General features: G+C 47.6%; 1 protein-coding gene across 11 annotated transcripts in view; it reads right to left on the bottom strand.

Moving 5' to 3' along the window:
- The window catches only part of APBA2 (amyloid beta precursor protein binding family A member 2), a 232,821-nt gene that overhangs the window by 201,624 nt on the left and 11,181 nt on the right, over window positions 1–20,016 (bottom strand). For 2 of the 11 annotated variants that reach the window (XM_027572492.2, XM_027572494.2), the window contains exon 1: window positions 19,236–19,370. The exons of 7 other annotated variants lie outside the window; for them this stretch is intronic. The gene's annotated coding sequence lies outside the window, so the exon portion shown is untranslated. 2 more of the 11 variants (XM_027572496.2, XM_027572491.2) reach the window with 2 other exon arrangements.

Below are 20,016 nucleotides of genomic sequence, written 5' to 3'. Positions count from 1 at the left end.
AACTATTTTCCACCCTCCGTTAGGAGGTACTCTCACATCATTAAAAAGCCTATACGTAATTCTCAGGTCAAACACAATGGAAACCTAAAATATTTTCTAAAAACCAAAAGTTTCTTCTCAAGTTTCTCTCCTCAAGGACCTCCACACGGGGGAAGGAATACCACGTAGGTGGCATGATTATGCAGGACCAGCGCACACAGATGTTTAAGACCCTCAGTACTACAAGGGTCCAAGGGCACCCCCACCGCCCTGCAGCCTGTCACTGAAGCCCAGCCGGAGGGTTGGGGGGGGGCTCCCCACAAAGGAGGCCAAAGCTAATGGACACAGCCACACCTTTGCCAAGATGTCACATCCCCAGATTAGAATCTGCAGGAAAAGTTTCCCAGCTTCAGAACACACTGAAAGAAGCGAAGTGATTTCATGCCGCAACTAGTAGCATTTTTTTCTAAAATTTTCATACCTGCTCAAGTTCTAAAGACTGTGAGCCCCACCTGGAGGGGGCTGCCCGGGGCTATCTGCTTCTGTAACTCCATCACCTGACCCAGCTGAGTCCCCAGCCTCCACCGTGGGTCCTATCCATGCCTCAGGCTATTGTGAAGACAAAGCGGCAAACAGATGCCAAGGCGGCGGTGTCCCACACAAACGGGAAGGCTGTATGAGGAGGGGTGTACCCCCGCGCTTTCAATTCAGTTATTGAGCAGGCCTCCCAAGGCGGCCTCTGGCCACCCAGAAGTTCTTGCATTCAGGCCGTGTACCTAACACACGCACACTGTGGTACAGACGCATTCTGCTTGGTACACGACAACACTCAGGGGTCCCTGCCCCAGACAGTGCCGCTGTGTTAAATACAAGCGTGCAGGCTCCACGGAGCAAGGAAGCCCCCGGCTCGCCCATCGCAGTGCTGGGCAGGAGGTGCTCAGTAAGTATATGCCAGATCATGAATGAGTGGATATATGGATGGATGTGACGTGTCCTTGAAATTGTTTCCTTGCAAGTTTTTTAATGTGTATTTTTAAAGTAAATACACACACAAGATACCTCCAAGTAAAAGACCCAGGGAACAAAGGATAAAAATCAGGAGGCATTAAAGACTGTTGAATCACAGATCTGTACCTCTGAAACAAATAATGCAATATATGTTAAGAAAAAAAAGAAGAAGAAGATAGCAGGAGGGGAAGAATGAAGGGGGGGAAATCGGAGGGGGAGACCAACCATGAGAGACGATGGACTCTGAAAAACAAACTGAGGGTTCTAGAGGGGAGGGGGTGGGGGGATGGGTTAGCTTGGTGGTGGGTATTAAAGAGGGCACGTTCTGCGTGGAGCACTGGGTGTTATGCACAAACAATGAATCATGGAACATTACATCAAAAACTAATGATGTATGGTGATTAACATAACAATAAAAAATTTAAAGAAAAAAAAAAATCAGGAGGCATTAGGACCAGGGGTCTGTCCTCTGACATCCCTGCAGTTTGAAAGGATTGCCCAATAACTGGATGAGGGTGCCTGGCAGCAATGAGGCCGGCTCTTCTTTCAACCCTAGGGAGTCCAAAGAGGAAGAGGGGCAGCCCCTGGAGGGTGCCGAGCTATGGCCATCCAGCCTCCTCACTCTGCTCCTGCCCAGTTAAGTGTCTAGCAGCGTGGGAATCAGGGCTTTGCGTGAGGTCTTCACCCTTCCTTTTTTTATAAAGATTTTATTTATTTATTTATTTACTTACTTACTTACTTATTTGAGAGAGAGAGAGCACAAGCAGGGGGAGCAGGAGAGGGCGAAGCAGGCTCCCCGCTAAGCAGGACCCTGGGATCATGACCTGAGCCGAAGGCAGATGCTTAACCAACTGAGCCACCCAGGTGCCCCTTTTTTTATTATTATTATTTTTACAATGTTACTTATTTATTTGAAAGAGAAAGAGAGAGGTCTTCATCTTAACAGCATTGTCCAGGGCTGGATGTGGTTTCTGGGGCAGGCGGGGGAAGCCAGTCCTGAACGAAGGCAAAAGCCTAATCGACCCCATCACAGATTCTAAATCTCCACGTCACTGAAGCCCCAGTTTCTGTTTCAGATTTCAAAGCATAAAAGGACAAATCTTTGAATAAGCCATGCTTCCTAATCCATAGTATATTCTCAGAAATAGAAAGTCTCTCCTCTGGCCCTTCCTTGAAATAGCCTGGCTCTTACATGTGACAAAATGATGCAAAGTGGCATCTCCATGACCCAAATACGAACACTAGAAATACAAAGAAATACTTGTGTCTTCCGAGTGGCAATAAAATTATTTAAAATAACTTAATATCAAGCCCATTTAATAGAACTCAAAATAGCTCAGGCAAATACACTATTAGAGAGAATGATACGGAACGAAAAATTCAAACAGATACAGCTATATAAGATTGAAAAAAGAAAAAAACCCCACTTCATTGCCATATAGGATTTCCAAAGATGATGCTCTTGAAATCTCTTTTAAAACAGTATGTTCCAACTTCCTACAAATCCAGATGACTTTGGTGACATCTGGCTTCAGCAGCTAGCTGCAAATAGGCAGCCTCATTATTGTACTTGGAATGGGAATAACAAGGAAGCATCTCTTTCCACCCTTCCATCACGAAAGCTAAGTGAATCTATAATCAGCACTGTTACAGCTCCCTTTCTGATGAGAATCAGAAGCGTTTTTCAGCTGGGCTCTGAGCAGTTGAGGGGACTGTCCACCAGGCCACGGTGTGGGGGTGGGGGGGGTGGGTGAGGGGAGCATCACGGCAAATGCCTTTTTGGTTTTTCTTTTAAACGTGAAACACTTCTGGATGGCTTAAGCAAGATGTATTTTGATTTAAACGCTCTATTAAATTGAAGAAAGAGAAAGAATCCATACACAGCTCCTGACAGAACAAGGGAATATCATTAGCCCCCAAACTATAAATGAAATGCGGGGAAGTGCAGTGAATTAAACCCCCTCCGTGACCCCCGCATAGGTCTGGGCATCTTATCTCCACCAAGCAGGCCAGCAGGCAAGCTGCGGCCGCACAGCCCCGCACGAGCCCCAAACACCAGCACCATGCTATCTTATTTGTTCAGGGGAAGCAAAATGGTCCAGGGCTGGTGGCTGTGTTCTTTCTTCCCAACAAGACCTAATTGCTATTGTCCTTCTCTGGGATCCAGTCTCCCTAGATAAAGAGTGGGGAGGTAGCCAGCAGAACTCAAACCATTCACTCACAGGCTCTTCCCTCGTAGATTAGACCTCAGTGCAGCACAGTTTCCAAACCAAAAATGCAGAACCCATGAACAGAGAACCTTCTGTTCCAGAAGGTATTTATACGAAGTCAAAATCAAAATCACATCTTACGGTTGTTTTTTTATGTTTTTAACACACTTAATCAGTGTTTTCTTATTGCAAAACCTAGAAGATGTTTAACATTTATAACCAGAAACACTGTTTCTTATTGGAAAACCAGCAAATGTAAGTTATTCATATAGTGATCCTCCTTTTTGGAAAAGAATCACATTTGTGAAACTGGAATATTTCCCCAAATCAAGACTTATGATCCTTGAAACTCAAAATATTCTAATTTTTAAATAATTTCATATCAAGCCCAGTTAATAGAATGCAAACAATCTCTAAAGCAGATACACTATTACTTTTTTTAAGATTGTATTTATTCATTTGCCAGAGACAGAGCGAGAACAAACAGAGGGAGATGGAGAGGGAGAAGCAGAGGGAGAAGGAGGCAGAAGGAGAAGCAGACACCCCGCTGAGCACGAGCCCAATGTGGGACTCGATCCCAGGACCCTGGGACCATGACCTGAGCCCAAAGGCAGATACTTAACTGACTGAGCCGCCCAGGCGTCCCACAGATACACTATTAGACAGAACTGACATAAAACTAAAATTTCAAACAGGTGCAGCTACATAACAAAAATGAAAAGAGAAAAATTGCTTCACTGCAATAACCAGCCATAGTTCTGACATCTATGAAAGCAAATCACTGCAGTGCAATGAGATAAGTTTTACAAGAGAAAATGATGGGTGCACACAGTATTAAAGAAGAACAGAGTTGGAGGACTGACACCACCAGACTTCATGACTTGCTATAAAGCTATAGTAATCAAGACAACACAGTAGTGGTGAAAAAAGAATAGACAATGGAACAGACTACAGAGCCCAGAAATCGGCCCACAAAATAATCATCAATTGATTTTGGACAAAAAAAGCAAAGGCAAATAGAGTCTTCAACAAATAGCACTAGAACTGGACATACGCTTGTGAAAACGTGACTCCAAACACAGACTTCACCTCCCTCCTAAAAATGAATTCAAAATGTGTCACAGACCTAACTGACAAACACAAAACTTTAAGACTCTAAGAACACAACATAGGAGAAAATCTAAATCTAGATGGCCTTGTGTTTGGCAATGACTTGTTTTATATACAACACCAAAGGCAAAATCCACATGAGAAAGAACAAATAAGCTGAACTTCATTAAAATTAAAAGTTCCTGCTCTGCGAAAGACACTGTCAAAAGAATGAAAAGACGAGCCACAGACTGAGAGAAAATATTTACAAGAGACATATCTGATAAAAGGCTGTTATCCAAAATATAAAAGAACACTTGAAATTCAACAATAAGAAAACAAACAATCCAATTATAAAATGGGCCAAACATGTGAACAGACACCTCACCAAAGGCAATATACAGATGGTCAATAAGCATATGAAAAGATCCTCTACATCATATGTCACCAGAGAAATGCAAATTAAAACAACAGTGAGATACCACTATGTACCTATTTGAATGGCCGAAAACTGGAACACGGCCAAAGGCTGACAAGGATGTGGAGAAAAGGAACTCTCATTCATTGCTGGTGGGGCTGCAAAATGAGAAAGCCTCTTTGGAAGACAGTGTGACAGTTTCTTTTCTTTTTTGGGGGGGACAGTTTCTTGAGAAAAATGAACATACATACTACTCTTACCATAGGGCCTAGCAATGTCATTCTTTGGCATTTCACCCAAAGGAGTTGAAAATTTCTAACCACACAAAAACCTGCACATGCATGTTTACAGCCGTGTTCTTCGTAACTGCCCAACTTGAAAGCAACCAAGATGTCCTTCAGTAGGTGAATAGATAAACTCTGGTACACCCAGGCCATGGAGTATTGTTAAACACTAAAAAGAAATGAGCTGTCAAGCCAGGAGAAGACACGGAGGAACTTTAAATGCCTACCACCAAGTGAAAGAAGCCAAGCAGAAAGGGCTATATACTGTAGGATTCCACTTGCATGACATCGTATAAAAGGCAAAACTATGGAGACAGCAGAAAGATCGGGGTGGCCACAAGTCACAGGGGTATGGGGATGAATGAATAGGAACACAGATTTTTAGGGTGGTGAAACAAATTCTGTTGGGCTGATTGATACTCTAATGGTGGACACACATCATGATACGTTTATCCAAACCCACAAAATGTACAACATCAAGTGACCCCCAATGTGAACTCTGGACTGTGGGTGACAATGATGTGACAATGTAGGTTCACCATCTGTGACTAATGCACCACATTGGTGGGGATGTTGACAATGGCAGAGGCTGTGCATATGTGGGGAAGAGAAGGTATACGGGACATCTCTGTACTTTCTCCTCGATTTTGCTGTGAATTTACAACCGCTCCCCAAATAGTCTATTTAAACAAAGAAGATGGTAGGCACTGTCTTTCCCAACTAACTCCGATGATGTGATGAGGAGGCTTGAAGCAAAGTCCAGATGCTACAGATTGAAAACTCTTTCACCAACCCCTTCCATGGACTAGAAATGCCCCAGTCCTCATGCCTTTGACACAAGATAAGGCTGCTCTCAGGACGCAAGGAACATCTGGCTAGGGCCGCACTTTACTGTATTGCTCACTACTGAGGTGTCATCAGGAATGACTGTGCTGGGTACTATGACCCCACCAATCACTGAGCACTTCTCATTGCCTGCCTCGTGCTGATGGGTGCTTCACACTGTGGCTCCCACGCCCGCCCTTCCCACCTGAGGACAGACATCTCTGTCTAAGCCTTACCAGGTAAGCGGACAGATGGGTCCAGTCACCGGCTCCTGCGAGGCTCTAGAGAAAGGACAGGATTCCTTCACTCAGACTAACTAATCAAATGGGGAAAGAGCTTATAATGAAAAGCCACATTCCCTGATCCAGACTTGCCCACTCCACTGCCAACCTTTTTCATCATTTCCAATTCTAATTCTTCTGGTGGCTCTTCCCACCCCTCTAAATAATGGTTTTAAACTCTATTTCTGAATATATTATTGACTTCAGATACTATTCACTGACATCTTGTATGAGAGATGACATTTGCAGGACCTCCCAGGCTTTTGTGCAACTGACCATGATCAGCGTACCTCCTACAGAATCCATAATGGGAGTTCCCATTTGCAGCAGGAGCTCCAGGAGAAAGACATTCTTTCAAGAAGCTCCCACCCAATTCTGGGAACAGATAAGCATTCTTCAGATGGCCCATAAGCATGCAGCCTTCAGGATGAATATAGGTTCTGTTCTCAAAAAAAGAAATTTAAAGCCCTAGATATGAGGTGGCATTAACTTGGTATGTCTCCGCTGATCATTTAGAACAGGATCTGGCTCCTGCTCACATCTGCATCCTCTGCACTCAGAACCTGGCTCAGACGTCTACGGGGGTACCATGTCTGTCTGCTCAGTGCAGAAGTGAGCAAGTACCACTTCGGCCAACCCAGTTCCTGCCAACACTCTTGCGACCGCACAGGGTGTGAGTGGCTGAGGCCAATCAAGTACCAAGTCCTCGCTTGTCACTTTGGTTCTTTCTGCTACATGAGATACTGTTGATGTCTGATGGATAAATGGGCAAACAAAATATGATCTATACTTACAGTGGAATATGACTCAGCCTTGGAAAGGAATGAAATCCTAAGTATATAAGGAACTCACAAAACTCAGCAAAAAAATAAACTGATTTAAAAATGGGCAGAGGACCATTTTTCCGATGAAGACATACAGATGACCAACAGACACATGAAAAGGTGCTCACATCACTCATCATCAGAGAAATGCAAATCAAAACCACAGTGAGCTATCACTTCACACGTGTTAGAATGGCTAGTGGCGAAAAGATGAGAGATGAGTGTCGGCGAGAGTATGAAGAAAGGAGAACCCTTGTGCACGATTGGTGGGGATGTAAATTGGTGCAGCCACTATGGAAAACTGTACAGAAGTTCCTCAAAATATTTAAAATAGAACTATACCATATGATTCAACACTCCCACTTCTGGGCATATATCCAAAGGAAACGAAATCAGTATCTCAAAGAGATAACCTGCACTCACATGTTCATTATAGCACTATTCACAATAGCCAAGAAAAAGAAACAACCTAAGTGCCCATCAAGGGATGAACGGACATACACAAACACACACACGTGCGTGCGCACATGTGCAATGAAATACTCAGCCATATAAAAGAAGGAAATGCTGCCATTTGCAACAACCTGGATGAATCTTGAGGACGTTACGCTAAGTGAAATAACCCAGACACAGAAAGACAAATACTATGTGATCTCACACAAAGCATCGAAAAAAGCTGACATAGAACCAGAGAACAGAATGGTGGCTACCAGGGGTGGAGGCAGAGGGGAAATGGGAAAGATGGTGGCCAAAGGGTACAGACTTTCAGTTATAAGATGAATAAATTCTGAGGGCGCCTGGGTGGCTCAGTCAGTTAAGTGTCCGACTCTTGATTTTGGCTCAGGTCATGATCTCGGGATCTTGAGATAGAGCCTCACGTCGGGCTCTGCGCTGGGCATGAAGCCTGCTTGGGATTCTCTCTCCCTCTCCCTCTGCCCCTTGCTTCCCCTCCTCTCTCTCTCTCTCTCCCTTTCTTAAAAAACAACAAAAAAAAGATGAATAAATTCTGGGGACCTCATGTACAGTATGGTGACTATAGTTAATAATACTGTATTATATACTTGAAATTTGCTAAGAGAGTAGATCGTTAGATGTTCTCATCACCAAAAAAAAAAAGGCAACCATAGGAGGTGATGGAAGTGTTAATTTGATTGAGGTGACTACTTCACAGCACATACATGTATTAAATCATCATGGTGTACGCTTTACAAAAACACATCACATTGTACAAGCCAAATATATAGAATTTTTATTTATTAATCATACTTTGATAAAGCTGGAAAAAATAAAGGAAGGATGTCATGCCCCATGCTACAGCATGGATGAACCTTGAGGACATTATGCTAAGCCAGCCCCAGGGGCGTCTGGGTGGCTCAGTCGGTGAGGCGTCTGCCTTCGGCTCAGGTCATGATGCCGGGATCCTGGGACTGAGCCCTGCATTGGGCTCCCTGCTCAGCAGGGAGTCTGCTTCTCCCTCTCCCTCTGCCCCTGCCCCTCCCCCGCTCGTGTTTTCTCTCTCTCACAAATAAATAAAATCTTAAAAAAAAAAAAAAGCTAGTCCCAAAAGGATACACACTGTATGATTCCATTTACATGAGGCTCCTAGTGCTGTCACATTCATGGAGACAGAAAGTAGAATGATGGTTGCCGGGGACTGGGGCAGGGCGGGGGAGGGCAGGGGGGCAGAAAACAGAGTTGCTGTTTGATAGGGGCAGAGTTTCAATCTGGGAAGATGAAAATGTTCTGGAGACGGATGGTGGTGATGGGTGCACAACAATGTGGCTGTGCCTAATGCCACTGAACTCTACAGTTAAAAAATGGTTAAAATGGTAAACTGTGCTACGTATATTTTACCACAATTTAGAAAACTAAGAAGAAGAAAAAATGATAATACCCTGGAAATTGGAAGACAGAAGAGGGGTGATGTGCATCAGGCACCTCATCAGCTGATTCTCCCAGAATGTTCCTCTGCCAGGGGAGTAGCCCCAGGCCTGGGGTCCCCCAAAGAGAAGCCTCTGTCTAAGAAACAACAAACCCCTTGGTAGAATGACTGGCCAGGAAGCACACGGGAGCAAGCCTTGCCACAGGAGGACGAGGCAGGAGTCGGAGAAGATACTCCACACCCCTGAACCGTGGAGCCCAGAGGACCTTCCCGTCAAAACCGGAGAGAGCTGCCTTTTCTCCAGCACAGGCAGTTCACGGCAAGACACGGGGCCAGTGAAAATATGGACGACCCAGGGGGTCTGGCCACGCCAGGGCCACAGCCACGTGCTCAGGGGGCACCTGAGAGAGGCCGGGAGTGTCACCTGCAAACTACATAAGAGGTTATTTTTCTACCGATGGCAAAGTTAATCTTTTTAAAGAACTTTGAGAGTTTTCAACAGACTTTAGAAATGAAAGGGGTTCCCTCTGCACATGTCGAGAATGAGATTTTCTTTCTGACACTTCCGCAGGCCTCGTCAGGGTTGGTTCAAATAGAAAACACACCTTCGTCATCTGCTCCTCTGGGGAAAGGTAGACTTTATGGCCAGGGGCTTAAGCACCATGAGGAGCAGCTCAGATACTCACTCACTCCAGAACGTTCCGAGAGGCAGCTCCAGGGAGGGGTAGTGGGCAGTCAAATGAATGACAGGGCAGGGGCACCACTCTTTAGAGCATGACCTGATGCCTACAAAAGCAAAGTTTGGGTGCGGAGAAGGGCCAGGCCCTGCCAGGCTCCTGGGGACCTGAGCTTCCATCCCACCTGGGCTCCTGCCCACCTCTTCATCTGGCCCATGTCCCTGGTTATCATGTAAGCCCATGTACAGCTGCTCTGCCTTGCTCCTGCTGAAGGCAGACAGCAAAACAACTCTGCCCTGAATACAAATGCTTCTGGACCAGATGCTGCAAAATAAAAGCCGCATGGGTCCTTTAGTTGGATCGGAGGCCCCCCTCCGCTGCCCTCCCCTCCTGGCTGTGGCTGGTCCATGCATCCGCGCACACAGGCGGCCTCAGAGATGAGCTGGGATCTGCCCAGGCCACCGTGGGGGACAGAATTGTGAAAAACTGGGCTGTTGTGAGCAGGCATATGAACACAGTGAAATGCTGTCACCGTCCACTCTTTCAAAATAAAACCCACCTGATTAGGAACACCGTGATCGCAGCCCGTTTCAACATTCTGCTCTGTAAGGCTGACTGTTGGGAGATCGGGCTTAAAACTGAAAATCAAATTGCTGTTCCTCAGTGATTCCCAGGAAATGAGGTGCACACAGCAGGTATTAAGCCTGGCCCCGCAAACAGCTGCCCCTCACCCCCATCAAGCATCCTAAAAGTTACCGTACAGATTTCCAACTTTCAAGCAAAATATAATTAGATACATAAGGCCTTACTAACATTGCACGGGTTGAGTTACTGGATTTTAACACCATCACCTCTCCAGTTCAGGGGTACCTGACAAAGCTAATCTCACCATCACGAAAGGCTGCCTGCCGCTTTTCCATCACTTAGAATACAAATTCCAGAACCCATCCCAAACTGCAAGGAAGGATTCAAACAAAAGAGAACTCTTGTCCGGCCAAGCAGGGAATGCAACCTTCTCATATAATGGAGACCCACCGAGCCCCTGGTGTCAGAGATCACACACCCAGGGCCCTTGGACTTGCCATCTCCGTGTGTCTGTGTCTCCATATCCCATGTCCTGAGAGCTACCTCCCTCCGCAGTGGACCCCCCTGTCCCTCCTCCTGGCCATTCCTCTAACCAGAATTTCTACTGTACCACAGGTGGAGTGGTTTTCTTGCTAGTTGCTCTTCCATTGGCTTGGGACACGGCCGGCCTAGCTCTGCCCCCATCAGCTTTGAAGACAGCACGGAAAACCATGCAGCCTCCTGCTGTGCATCCTCCTGTGAGCAGTGGAAATGAGGCAGAAAGAGGCTGGAAATGGGGTGTCTAGGGGTCTGAAAGAGGAACGGATTGCTGACAGACAGGATGGTAAAAAACAAAAACACCAGGTTTGGAGCCCACCCATGCAGGCAGGCCCCACCTCTCCTCTCCAGCAGACTTCTGCCCCCAGGGGCAGGGACCTCCCATCCCCGAAGTCTCAGAGCCCACCCCAGCCCACCACCGAAGGACGGCGTGAGTCACACCACCGCACCCTGCAGCTCAGTCCCCCTGGGCTTAACCCGTCACAGTGTCCGCCAACCCTCAAAGTGCCAAGCATCAGCACCACCTCCCCAAGGCGCGAGGTGGCTGGTTTACCTCAGAAAACGAGGAAATAATGTTCATCACCCCAAACATGTTATGAACAAGTATTGATAGCTACAATACCTTCAACGAACATTCTACGTGAAAATGGGGGGAAATAATGCAAAAATTCCATGATGTGCAAAAGAAATGAGGAAACTTAACTTGCAAAGGCAGCTCTCTACCATTTGTCAGAAAGAAGCACAGAGAACCGGACAGTGTGATGCCCCTGGGCCAAAGCTACAGTGTAAACAAGAGGAAGGGATGTTTATGTTTAATGGCTCGAGCAAAGGGATTGACCAAGGGGATCCTGCATTCAACTCATCCCCTCCTCCCCCTGGCACCATCATCCTCCCACCTCCCCCCTGCCTGGACTCACTTCCTAAGGGTGACCCTGAGTGACCATCACCACGGATTCCAGGGCCTGCCCCGAGGGTCCACGTGGGAATTTTGTGACATAGGCACCACCTCTTGACACAGTTGGGACAGGGTATTCCTTGGGCCGGCTTGGCCAATGCCCACACTTCCCTGCTGAGAGCCACCTCCCTGGGCTCCCCCAGCCTCAGACTCCCATATGCTGGCCCACCACCTGCAGAGGGAAGTTTCGAGAACCCAGGCTATATCCTGCATTTCCCACCCACTTCCCCCGCAACCTGTGCATGCACCACTGTTGCCGGGGGTAGGGCACCGATTTGGGGGCGGGGCCCCACAGCATCCCCCATCAGCCTGCCCCCCCCCTTCAGGGCACAGCAAGTGGCCTGAGGGGCTATGAACACATGCGGGCCCCGTGAAAGGGCTGACCCCATGATGTGAAGCAGACGGCCATCCTGGGGGGCGCCGTGAGACCCCAGGTGCTCACAGAGCTAGCTAATCAAGACCCCACAACAACGAGCCAGTAATAAAAAGGCGTCTATCTGGAAGGAGAGGTCAACATTGGCAAACGATCCCCCAATGAGAAAATCCAAGAGAAGGAACTAACCAACCATTCAGGCCAACAGAGAGATTTAGGCCAGGTGGACAGGCAGGCTAGCTGTTCAGAAGTCAACATATTCCCTGTATATCCGCCAGAATCAGCTGGGAAATGAGGCCGGAGGAGGGGCTAACCCCACTGACAACAGCCACAGGGGCTAAGAAATACCTATGAATACATCTAACAGGAAATGTATCAAATGTACATGAACAAAGCAATGAAACACTAGTGAAGGATATAAAAGGCCTTCTGAATAAATCCAAATATCCAGATGAGAAGAAAACATAAAGATGTCTCTTCTCCCTCAAATAAACCTCTAGAGCAATCCCAATCAGGTTTTGGGATGAATTTAGCTTATTCTGAAGTTTATCTAGTCAAAGAAATGTACGAGAAAGGTTAGAAAAACATGAAAAAAGGAGAATTAATGAAGAGGCAGCAGCCCTTTAAGGTAACAAAGCATAACAAAAAGCCACAGTAACTTAAACAGTAGATGTTGGCAGAAGAATACATCAATAAATCAGAACGGACGGTCCAGACATACAGGACAGCCCCACGACACAACAACTTCATACATGACAAATCCTCATCTCAAAACAGAGACAAAGATGGGCTATTAATACATCGTGTCGGAAAACCATACGCATATGAGAAAACTTCCATCTCCAGCTCACATACCTAAAAATAAATTCCAGATGAATAAAAGATGTAAATGTCAGAAGATCTGAACTATCAATATGAGAAGAAAATCTCTCTATATAGGAGGTAGGTATATACACTTAGGGCAGAGAATTCCTTTCTCAAAGTCAAATACAAAATTCAGGAGCTATCACAGAAAAGCTTGATAGATTTGACAACATAAAATGTCCACATTCTTCTGCCATCAAGGATGCCTCTAAAACAAGGTGAAGAATAAAAGACATTAGGGGGACAGTATCTGCAACATAGAGAGTGAAGGTGAAATAACCCTCCTGTACCAGGAACGCCTATAAATCCACAAGGAAAAGATGAACAAGTCAATAGAAAGACAGGGAAGGATGCAAAAAAAAATGAAGAGAAGCAATTCAGATTATGATGAAGTACCCGAGAGGAAGCTTGTTCTCATTCATTTTAAATAAGTGATAACTTTTATACCCATATGACCGAGTGAAACTACAAAGACATCATCTGTTGACGAGGACACAGGGAAACAGCTGTCCCACATGACCGGCATCCCTTAAAATGGTCAGGACCGCTCCAGAGAGCACCTTGGGATACCTATTCACACTGGAAATGCTCCAATCATTCCACCCTGCAAGTCTGCCTCCGGCACCCACGCTACAAAGACATCCTCACACATGTGCAAGGAGAGATGTGTGAGACTCCACATTCTGGTGTGACCAATGTGGGTGCACAATGGGAACAACCCAAAAGTTCGTCAATAAGTAAGCAGTCAAGGGGCGCCCAGGTGGTGCAGTCGGCTAAGCGTCTGACTCTTGGTTTCAGCTCAGGTCATGATCTCAGGGTTGTGGGATCGAGCCCCATATCAGGCTCTGTGCTCAGGAAAAAGTCTGCTAAAGGCTCTCTCTCCCTCTCCTTCTGCCCCTCCCTGCACACACGCTCTGCACACACGCACTCTCTCTCCAACAGTCAAGTATTGTACAATGTTAGAATAATGTTATTATGCACAACTGACAAGACACAATGTCTGAGATGCACTGCTGAAGGGAGAGATCTAAGTACAAATCATACTGATAATATAATCTCGGTTCATTGAAAGATATTAAAAACAAACATATACATATTTGTGGAAGATTTAAGTAAAACATTTCTATAAACAAACAAACAGACAAAAAACAGGAGGAATTTGCACCAAAATTTAACAACGGTTGTCTTTGCAGGGGGTGGAGTGGAGGGGGTGGGGATTTCATGTTCTACATTATATATTTCTGTAAAGTTTGACCCTTTATAATAATGTCTATTAGCCTTATAATCAGAAATTAAAATAAAGTAAAAAAAAATGTGCTCATGCAAAACCAATGCCAAAGGAATCCCCGATCTAGAGTACGTCAGACACCTTCCTCATCAATGAGGCCAGGATTCTTCTCAACCCCAAACTCTGCTGCCAGAAAAATGGCTCTCTCCTCCTCTAGAGATACAAGAGAATTATTAGAAGGCACTATTTTAAAAACAGAGATGTCATATCTATTTATTTTACTTATTAGCTCTTTTGCCATTAGCTAATGAAACTACACACAAGCTCTGCATTCCACCAGACAGTATATACCCCCAAAAAGTTCAGGGTCACTCAGCATTGCACCTCACCCTTCTGATGTCTTTCAGGATCTTCAGGAGGTGGGGGAAGGAGTGTTTAGCCCTGGTTACAAACAGTGCTGCTGACCTGGGGAGAGAGGAACTGGGGCAGAGAAAGGGGGGCTTGCCCAGCTGTCCCCTCCCGGAGGGGCGGGTACTGCCTCCCAGGCTTTGATTGGGCAACTTCTGGTTTTCAAGACTCTTCAGTATTTGAGAATGACACTAATAGACATGCACTTTAAAATTCATTACCAGAAGGCTCCCACAGAATTTGCTCCCACACATAGAAAATAGTCCATTTTTCCAAGAACTTGCTTAAAAGTCCAATTTTGGGGAACTGATGTAGTTTGTCCCATTTTAGGTTCTTCAAACAGAGGAAATTTAAAAATTCTTCCTTCCAGCTCAACAGAGCGAATCCACGAGTCAATTCCTTCTGCAAAAGGAGGACAAAGATCCTCCTGGGGCCGCAGGATTCAGCAGCCTTTCTTTGGATTCTCAGGGCAGCCGACGGCTCCAGGACAGGGCACCAGGCCAAGAGTCCCACGGTGGCAACCAGCCATCTGACTCACAAGCACCGGAGCAGTTCAGGCAGTTCAGGAAGAGAGGGCTTGCCATCACTCCACTTGCCAAATCTCCAGAAAAATAAGATAGTTTAAAAATAATAAGGGCTCATGAGCCCTGGGCTTGGGTCTGGCCAATGAGGCCAGCACCCCAATGCCCCCAGCATGGTGGGGGGTGAGGGCAATCAGGAAAGGGATGTCTTTACCCTGGAAGAAATGCCACCACACCTGAGCCATCAGCCCCACGCTGACTGGCCGCCTGTGTGTCAGCAGGAAGTCTCTGAAACTCTCCAGATAGGCTCCCCCCCACAAGTTATTGGTTTCCTCTCAAAATACCACAAGCAAACCCTGGAATGGGGGCCACAGGGAGCCTGGGGGTCACAAGGCACTGGAGGGGCAGCTGGGATGCTACCCCCTGGACTGCTGCACCATGGGGTCCCATCAAACAGGGGGGAGGGGAGGGAGGGGGAGGGAAGGACTGGATGAGAGAGAGACAGAAAGGGGAGAGAGGGAAGGCAGCCCCATCCCTCTGACACTGTCAGCGGGCAATGAGCCTTTCTGGAGGTCAGTCTGAGGCTTTCACATTTCATCCAGCATTTTTACCCGAAATGTATCGTAAGGAAAGAAACAGGTATCTGCAAAAAAAGAAAAAAGGAGCTGCAAGAATATTTATTACAGCATCATTCACAGCAGAAAAACATTCTAAACAACTCCGATGTCCAAGCCTGGGGGCCCGGGTCCATGAATGCTGTGCAAACATCCGATGGCTGGGAAAGAGGACCCCGACACAGTCCAGGAGAAGGCTTGTCAGCAGCCAAGCACGTGCCCAAGCAGCCGGGAAGACCCCAAGGGAACGACCATCCCCCAGCAAGGAGACCTGGGCATCTCAAAGTTTCTTCTGTTTGCTTATCTCTACTTCCTAACACAACAAATTTATAGGTACGGAAAAAGTAAAAATAAAGCTTTTAAGATAAAGAGTATTCTCTCTTGCCAAAAAACGGCTTTAACACTAAACTACTGAACTGAACCATAGGAAACTGCTTGCCTTTGACCACTTCTGAGTTAACAAAAATAGCAGGTTCATGCAGTTCACACCTTGATTTTGTCATAAAATCCGGATGAGTTGTAACACCTGCAGGGATCGCTTCCTCTCACTGGCTTGGGGACATGTGAGGGGCCGTGACTTGCACAAGGTCCCCAGCGGTGTAGGTACCCTCCCCCTGACCAGCTGCAGCACCAAGCCTCGCCTGTCCCAGACTGAGCACCAGATCCCACAGTGATGCAGGGCGCACACGGTCTCGTTCACGACTCATGCCATCTTGCAAAGCAGGTGTCTGCTCCGGCTGCAAGTGGAGGAAGCCGCGCCCACCACTGCCCAGCCAGGCTTCGGCTTCAGCAAGCAGGCTGAGCCCCAGGCAGGCCCTTCCAATTCTCCATAAACCACAGCATCCTGGCTGGCCCGGCCCATTTACAGGGCAGCAGGGATCCCAACCAGGCTTCTCCCTCCCCCGTGGGGCTCCTCCTTTCACTTTCTGCTGAGCCTCCCCCAAAAATATAGGAAGTGATGCTTATGTACTTTAAAGACCATGAAATTACCCAAAAACCAGGCATTTAGTTGCCGGGGGGGGGGGGGGGAGCTGTTTTCCAGCATCCTTGCCAGCCGGCCCTTCCTATGGGAACAAAGCCATTTCTACCACCTACTCAGTGTTGGCCGTGAATCCTTAGCACCAGCTCAGCCCACAAAGACACTTGGCTCCCTTTTCCCTCCTCACCGGACCCTCAACTGCACACACATCAGCTTGGGTCCATGTTGCCTCTTGCAACTAATATTACCCCCGCCCCCAAAATGGCCTCTGGTCACTAACTCTAAGCGACCCAGGGGCTGATCAGGGGAGGCAGCTCAGGACACTGACACTTTGGTGTCAATGCTTTCCTTTTCCGCACACATAAGAAGGAAGCAGAAGGAAGCTCAGCTGTGCGGTCTCGCGACCAAGGGCACCTGGCCCACGTGCCCGTGAGTGTCCTGGCTGGGATCGTCTCTCCCGGGGGTGGTCCCCAGCACCCACGCCCACCACACCTGAGAAACCTGTGATTTTCAAGCACCCAGAAATGCCAGGCATACAAAAATCTATATTCCAAATTCTAAACTGAACTCTCCTCCAGTTTTCAGGGAGGCTCAGACTTCACTTTTTAGTACAAATTTTTTTTTTGCAGATTTTCCATAGATAGACCCCGACATCCCGTTTCCCATTAATGTAAGATCACGAACATCTTACGTTAATGTCCTACATTTTTGTTACAGTTAATGAACCAGTACCAATGCACTGCTAACTGAAGTCCACACTTTATTGATATCCCCTCAGTTTTTCCCCAGTGTCTTTCTTCAGCTCCAGGGTCCCCACCAGGACACGTCACAGTTTGTCATCGTGCCTCCTTAGGTTCCTCCTGGCTGTGACAGTCTCCGTTTTGTATGACACTATGGATTCATCAGTGTTAAGAAGTACCGGGCAGGTACTTTGTAGAATGTTCCTTTATTGGAATTTAACCGCCATTTTCTTTATGATTAGACTGAAGTGATGGGTTTGGGGGAGACAAACCACAGAGGTAAATTGCCATTTCCATCCCATCCTATCAAGGGCACTGACACTCAGCATGACTCATCACTGTTGGTGTTGACCCTCCCACTGCCAAGTTACTATTCCGCTTCCATCTGTGCTCTCTGGAAGAACATCACCCAGTAGAGTCTACATTTGGGGACTGGGGTGCACACGCCCCCTTCGCACGCTCTGATTTTTATGAGTCACCGTCAGAATGACCACCTCATTCAGGCGTGCATCTTCCGCCTGCTGCCACACTTTGCAGGAGCCCCCTTTATTCTTCTATCCATTGACTATGACACGCCCCCCCCCCCCCCCCCCGCCGCCCAACAAACTCACCAAATCCAAAGCCCCCTGAGGGCAGGGCCCAGGCTTCACAGCACTGTTTCCTTTGCGTGTGCGCCAGAACCCAGCATGATGCTCTGCACACTGCACACACGGAAATGCTTGCTCCAGGGCTGTGCCAATGTCCCCAGGGTGGCCAGGCCACTGGGAGTAGTCCTCGAGCCAACACGGGCAGGGCGTGCTTCTGGCAAGAGTCCAGCTCCCTCACTAATCATCCGGGGCAAAAACTGCTACTGGCCCAGGCCCACCCTCAACTCCAGCCACGCTCCTCCCCCTGACACTGGAGCACCCCCTTCCTCGGGGAGCTCTCCATGCAGAAGGATGAGAGACAAACTCATAGTGTAGTCCAGGTGAGGGTGAGTGCCAAGAGGGAAAACAACACCAAGGGAGAGGGGAGGAGGGGGATACCAGGGAGGCCACTGAGCTGAGAACAGGTCTCAGCAGCAGCACTGAGGGAAAGGAGGGGTAGTTAGGAAGCCCATCTGGTCCAGGACACAGGGGACGGGGGCATGAGGAGGTAAGAAGGAGCTGGGTTCAGGGCCACCCAGCTCTCTCTCCAGCTTCATAAACAAAGCTTACCCTCTGGGATGAAGGAGATGCAGCTAGAGAGCGCTCAACCGGGGGCTTGGAGAACCCACGCTTCTAGATTCCTGAACTACGCCACCACATACGTAGAACCTGCTCCAAAAATCTCAGTGATGCCCCCACAACACATCACATCAGCCTGGACCAGTGCTGGGGGGGCCCTGCTGCGCCAGGCTGGCTCCCGATGGGCCCAGGGCCCCCACAGACCCCAGCCCCCCCTTGTCTGGGGACACCCCTTGGACGGCCACGTTGAAGAAGCCACCATGCCTTCCCTGCACCAGGTCAAGGCTGCCAGTTCACCAGAGTGAAGCCAGGGACGCGCATGGAACCTCCGAGGCTGCACAGCCATGGGTCAGCAGCTGCCTCCCTTGCATCCCTGGAAAAAACCGTGGAAAAGACCACTGAGACTGTCTGCTCGTGTAAGACAGTCTCAGGGACAGAGCCTTGCAGCACAGCTGTGGGGCTGCCCAACCGGGGTTGGGAGGGATGACAGAGAACTCACAGGTGGAAGGGGTAGGAAAAACAGGCCAGGGAGAGGTGTAGGCAAAGACAGCAGAGATCTCTGGGGACCTCCGTGTGCTGGGCAAGGTGGCCGGGAGGGTGCATGGACAGACGATGTCATGGGACCTCCAGCCAGATTTCAGGGCTCACCCAGAGTTCATACACACCACCTCCCTCTGCTCTTACTTCTTAAAGCTCTTTGGTTTCCCTCCCACTCACCTGAAAGTGCACAGCATCTGACCCTTACATACCTGGCCTGTTCGTGTCTGGTTTTAAGAGCACAGCTCCCTTCACAGGCAGGAATTAAAACTCATTTCATCTAGATAACTTATCCATTATCAATTACAGGCATACAGATCTTAGCATCCTCGTTGGGTTTACGTCCTCTGATTTCATCTGGAAAACACAGTTGGAATCTAAATATTAATAAGCACTTGTTGGAATGGCAAAATTTCATTATCTCACATTAAATGTAATCTTGATTTGATATTATTGTTCCAGCAGTAAAATAAGCCATGAGTCAGTCTATTGAAAGTTCTCCTTAAAAATTTCAAGATGATGTACTGCTCTTTTTTGGAGCTGTTTTTTGTTGGGTTTTTTTTTTTTTTTTCAGCTTTTATTGAAGTAGATGTACTGAAAAGTTTCGTATCATGAACTGGAATTCACCCATGCAAAACACAACCCAGATCAAGACAAGGGATGTTGCCAGTGCCTCCAAAAGCCTGGCCCGGCCCGACCACGCCCTCTCTAATCACCATCTCCCAAGCGCAACCTGACTTCCAGCCGCAGAGATAAAAATTGCCTGTTGACCTTCCTATCGCAGGAAACATGCAGTAAGGGACTCTGGGGTCTGGGTTTTTTTTCATTCAACGGTATGTGACAAGACTCATCCATGCTGTTGCGTGCGCTCACAGAAGGTCCACTCGTGGCTTGCTCTGTGGCATTCCGTGTGGGGGTAAACCTGGGCGTGCTGGGCGAGTCTGCCTCTCGATGGCTGTATCAGCATCCTATGGCCACTATAACAAATCACCA

The sequence above is a fragment of the Zalophus californianus genome, chromosome 6 (genome assembly GCF_009762305.2).
Source record: "Zalophus californianus isolate mZalCal1 chromosome 6, mZalCal1.pri.v2, whole genome shotgun sequence".
NCBI lineage: Eukaryota > Metazoa > Chordata > Mammalia > Carnivora > Otariidae > Zalophus > Zalophus californianus.
The sequence above is the reverse complement of the archived record's forward strand: the minus strand, read 5'-3'. Positions and strand labels throughout refer to the sequence as shown.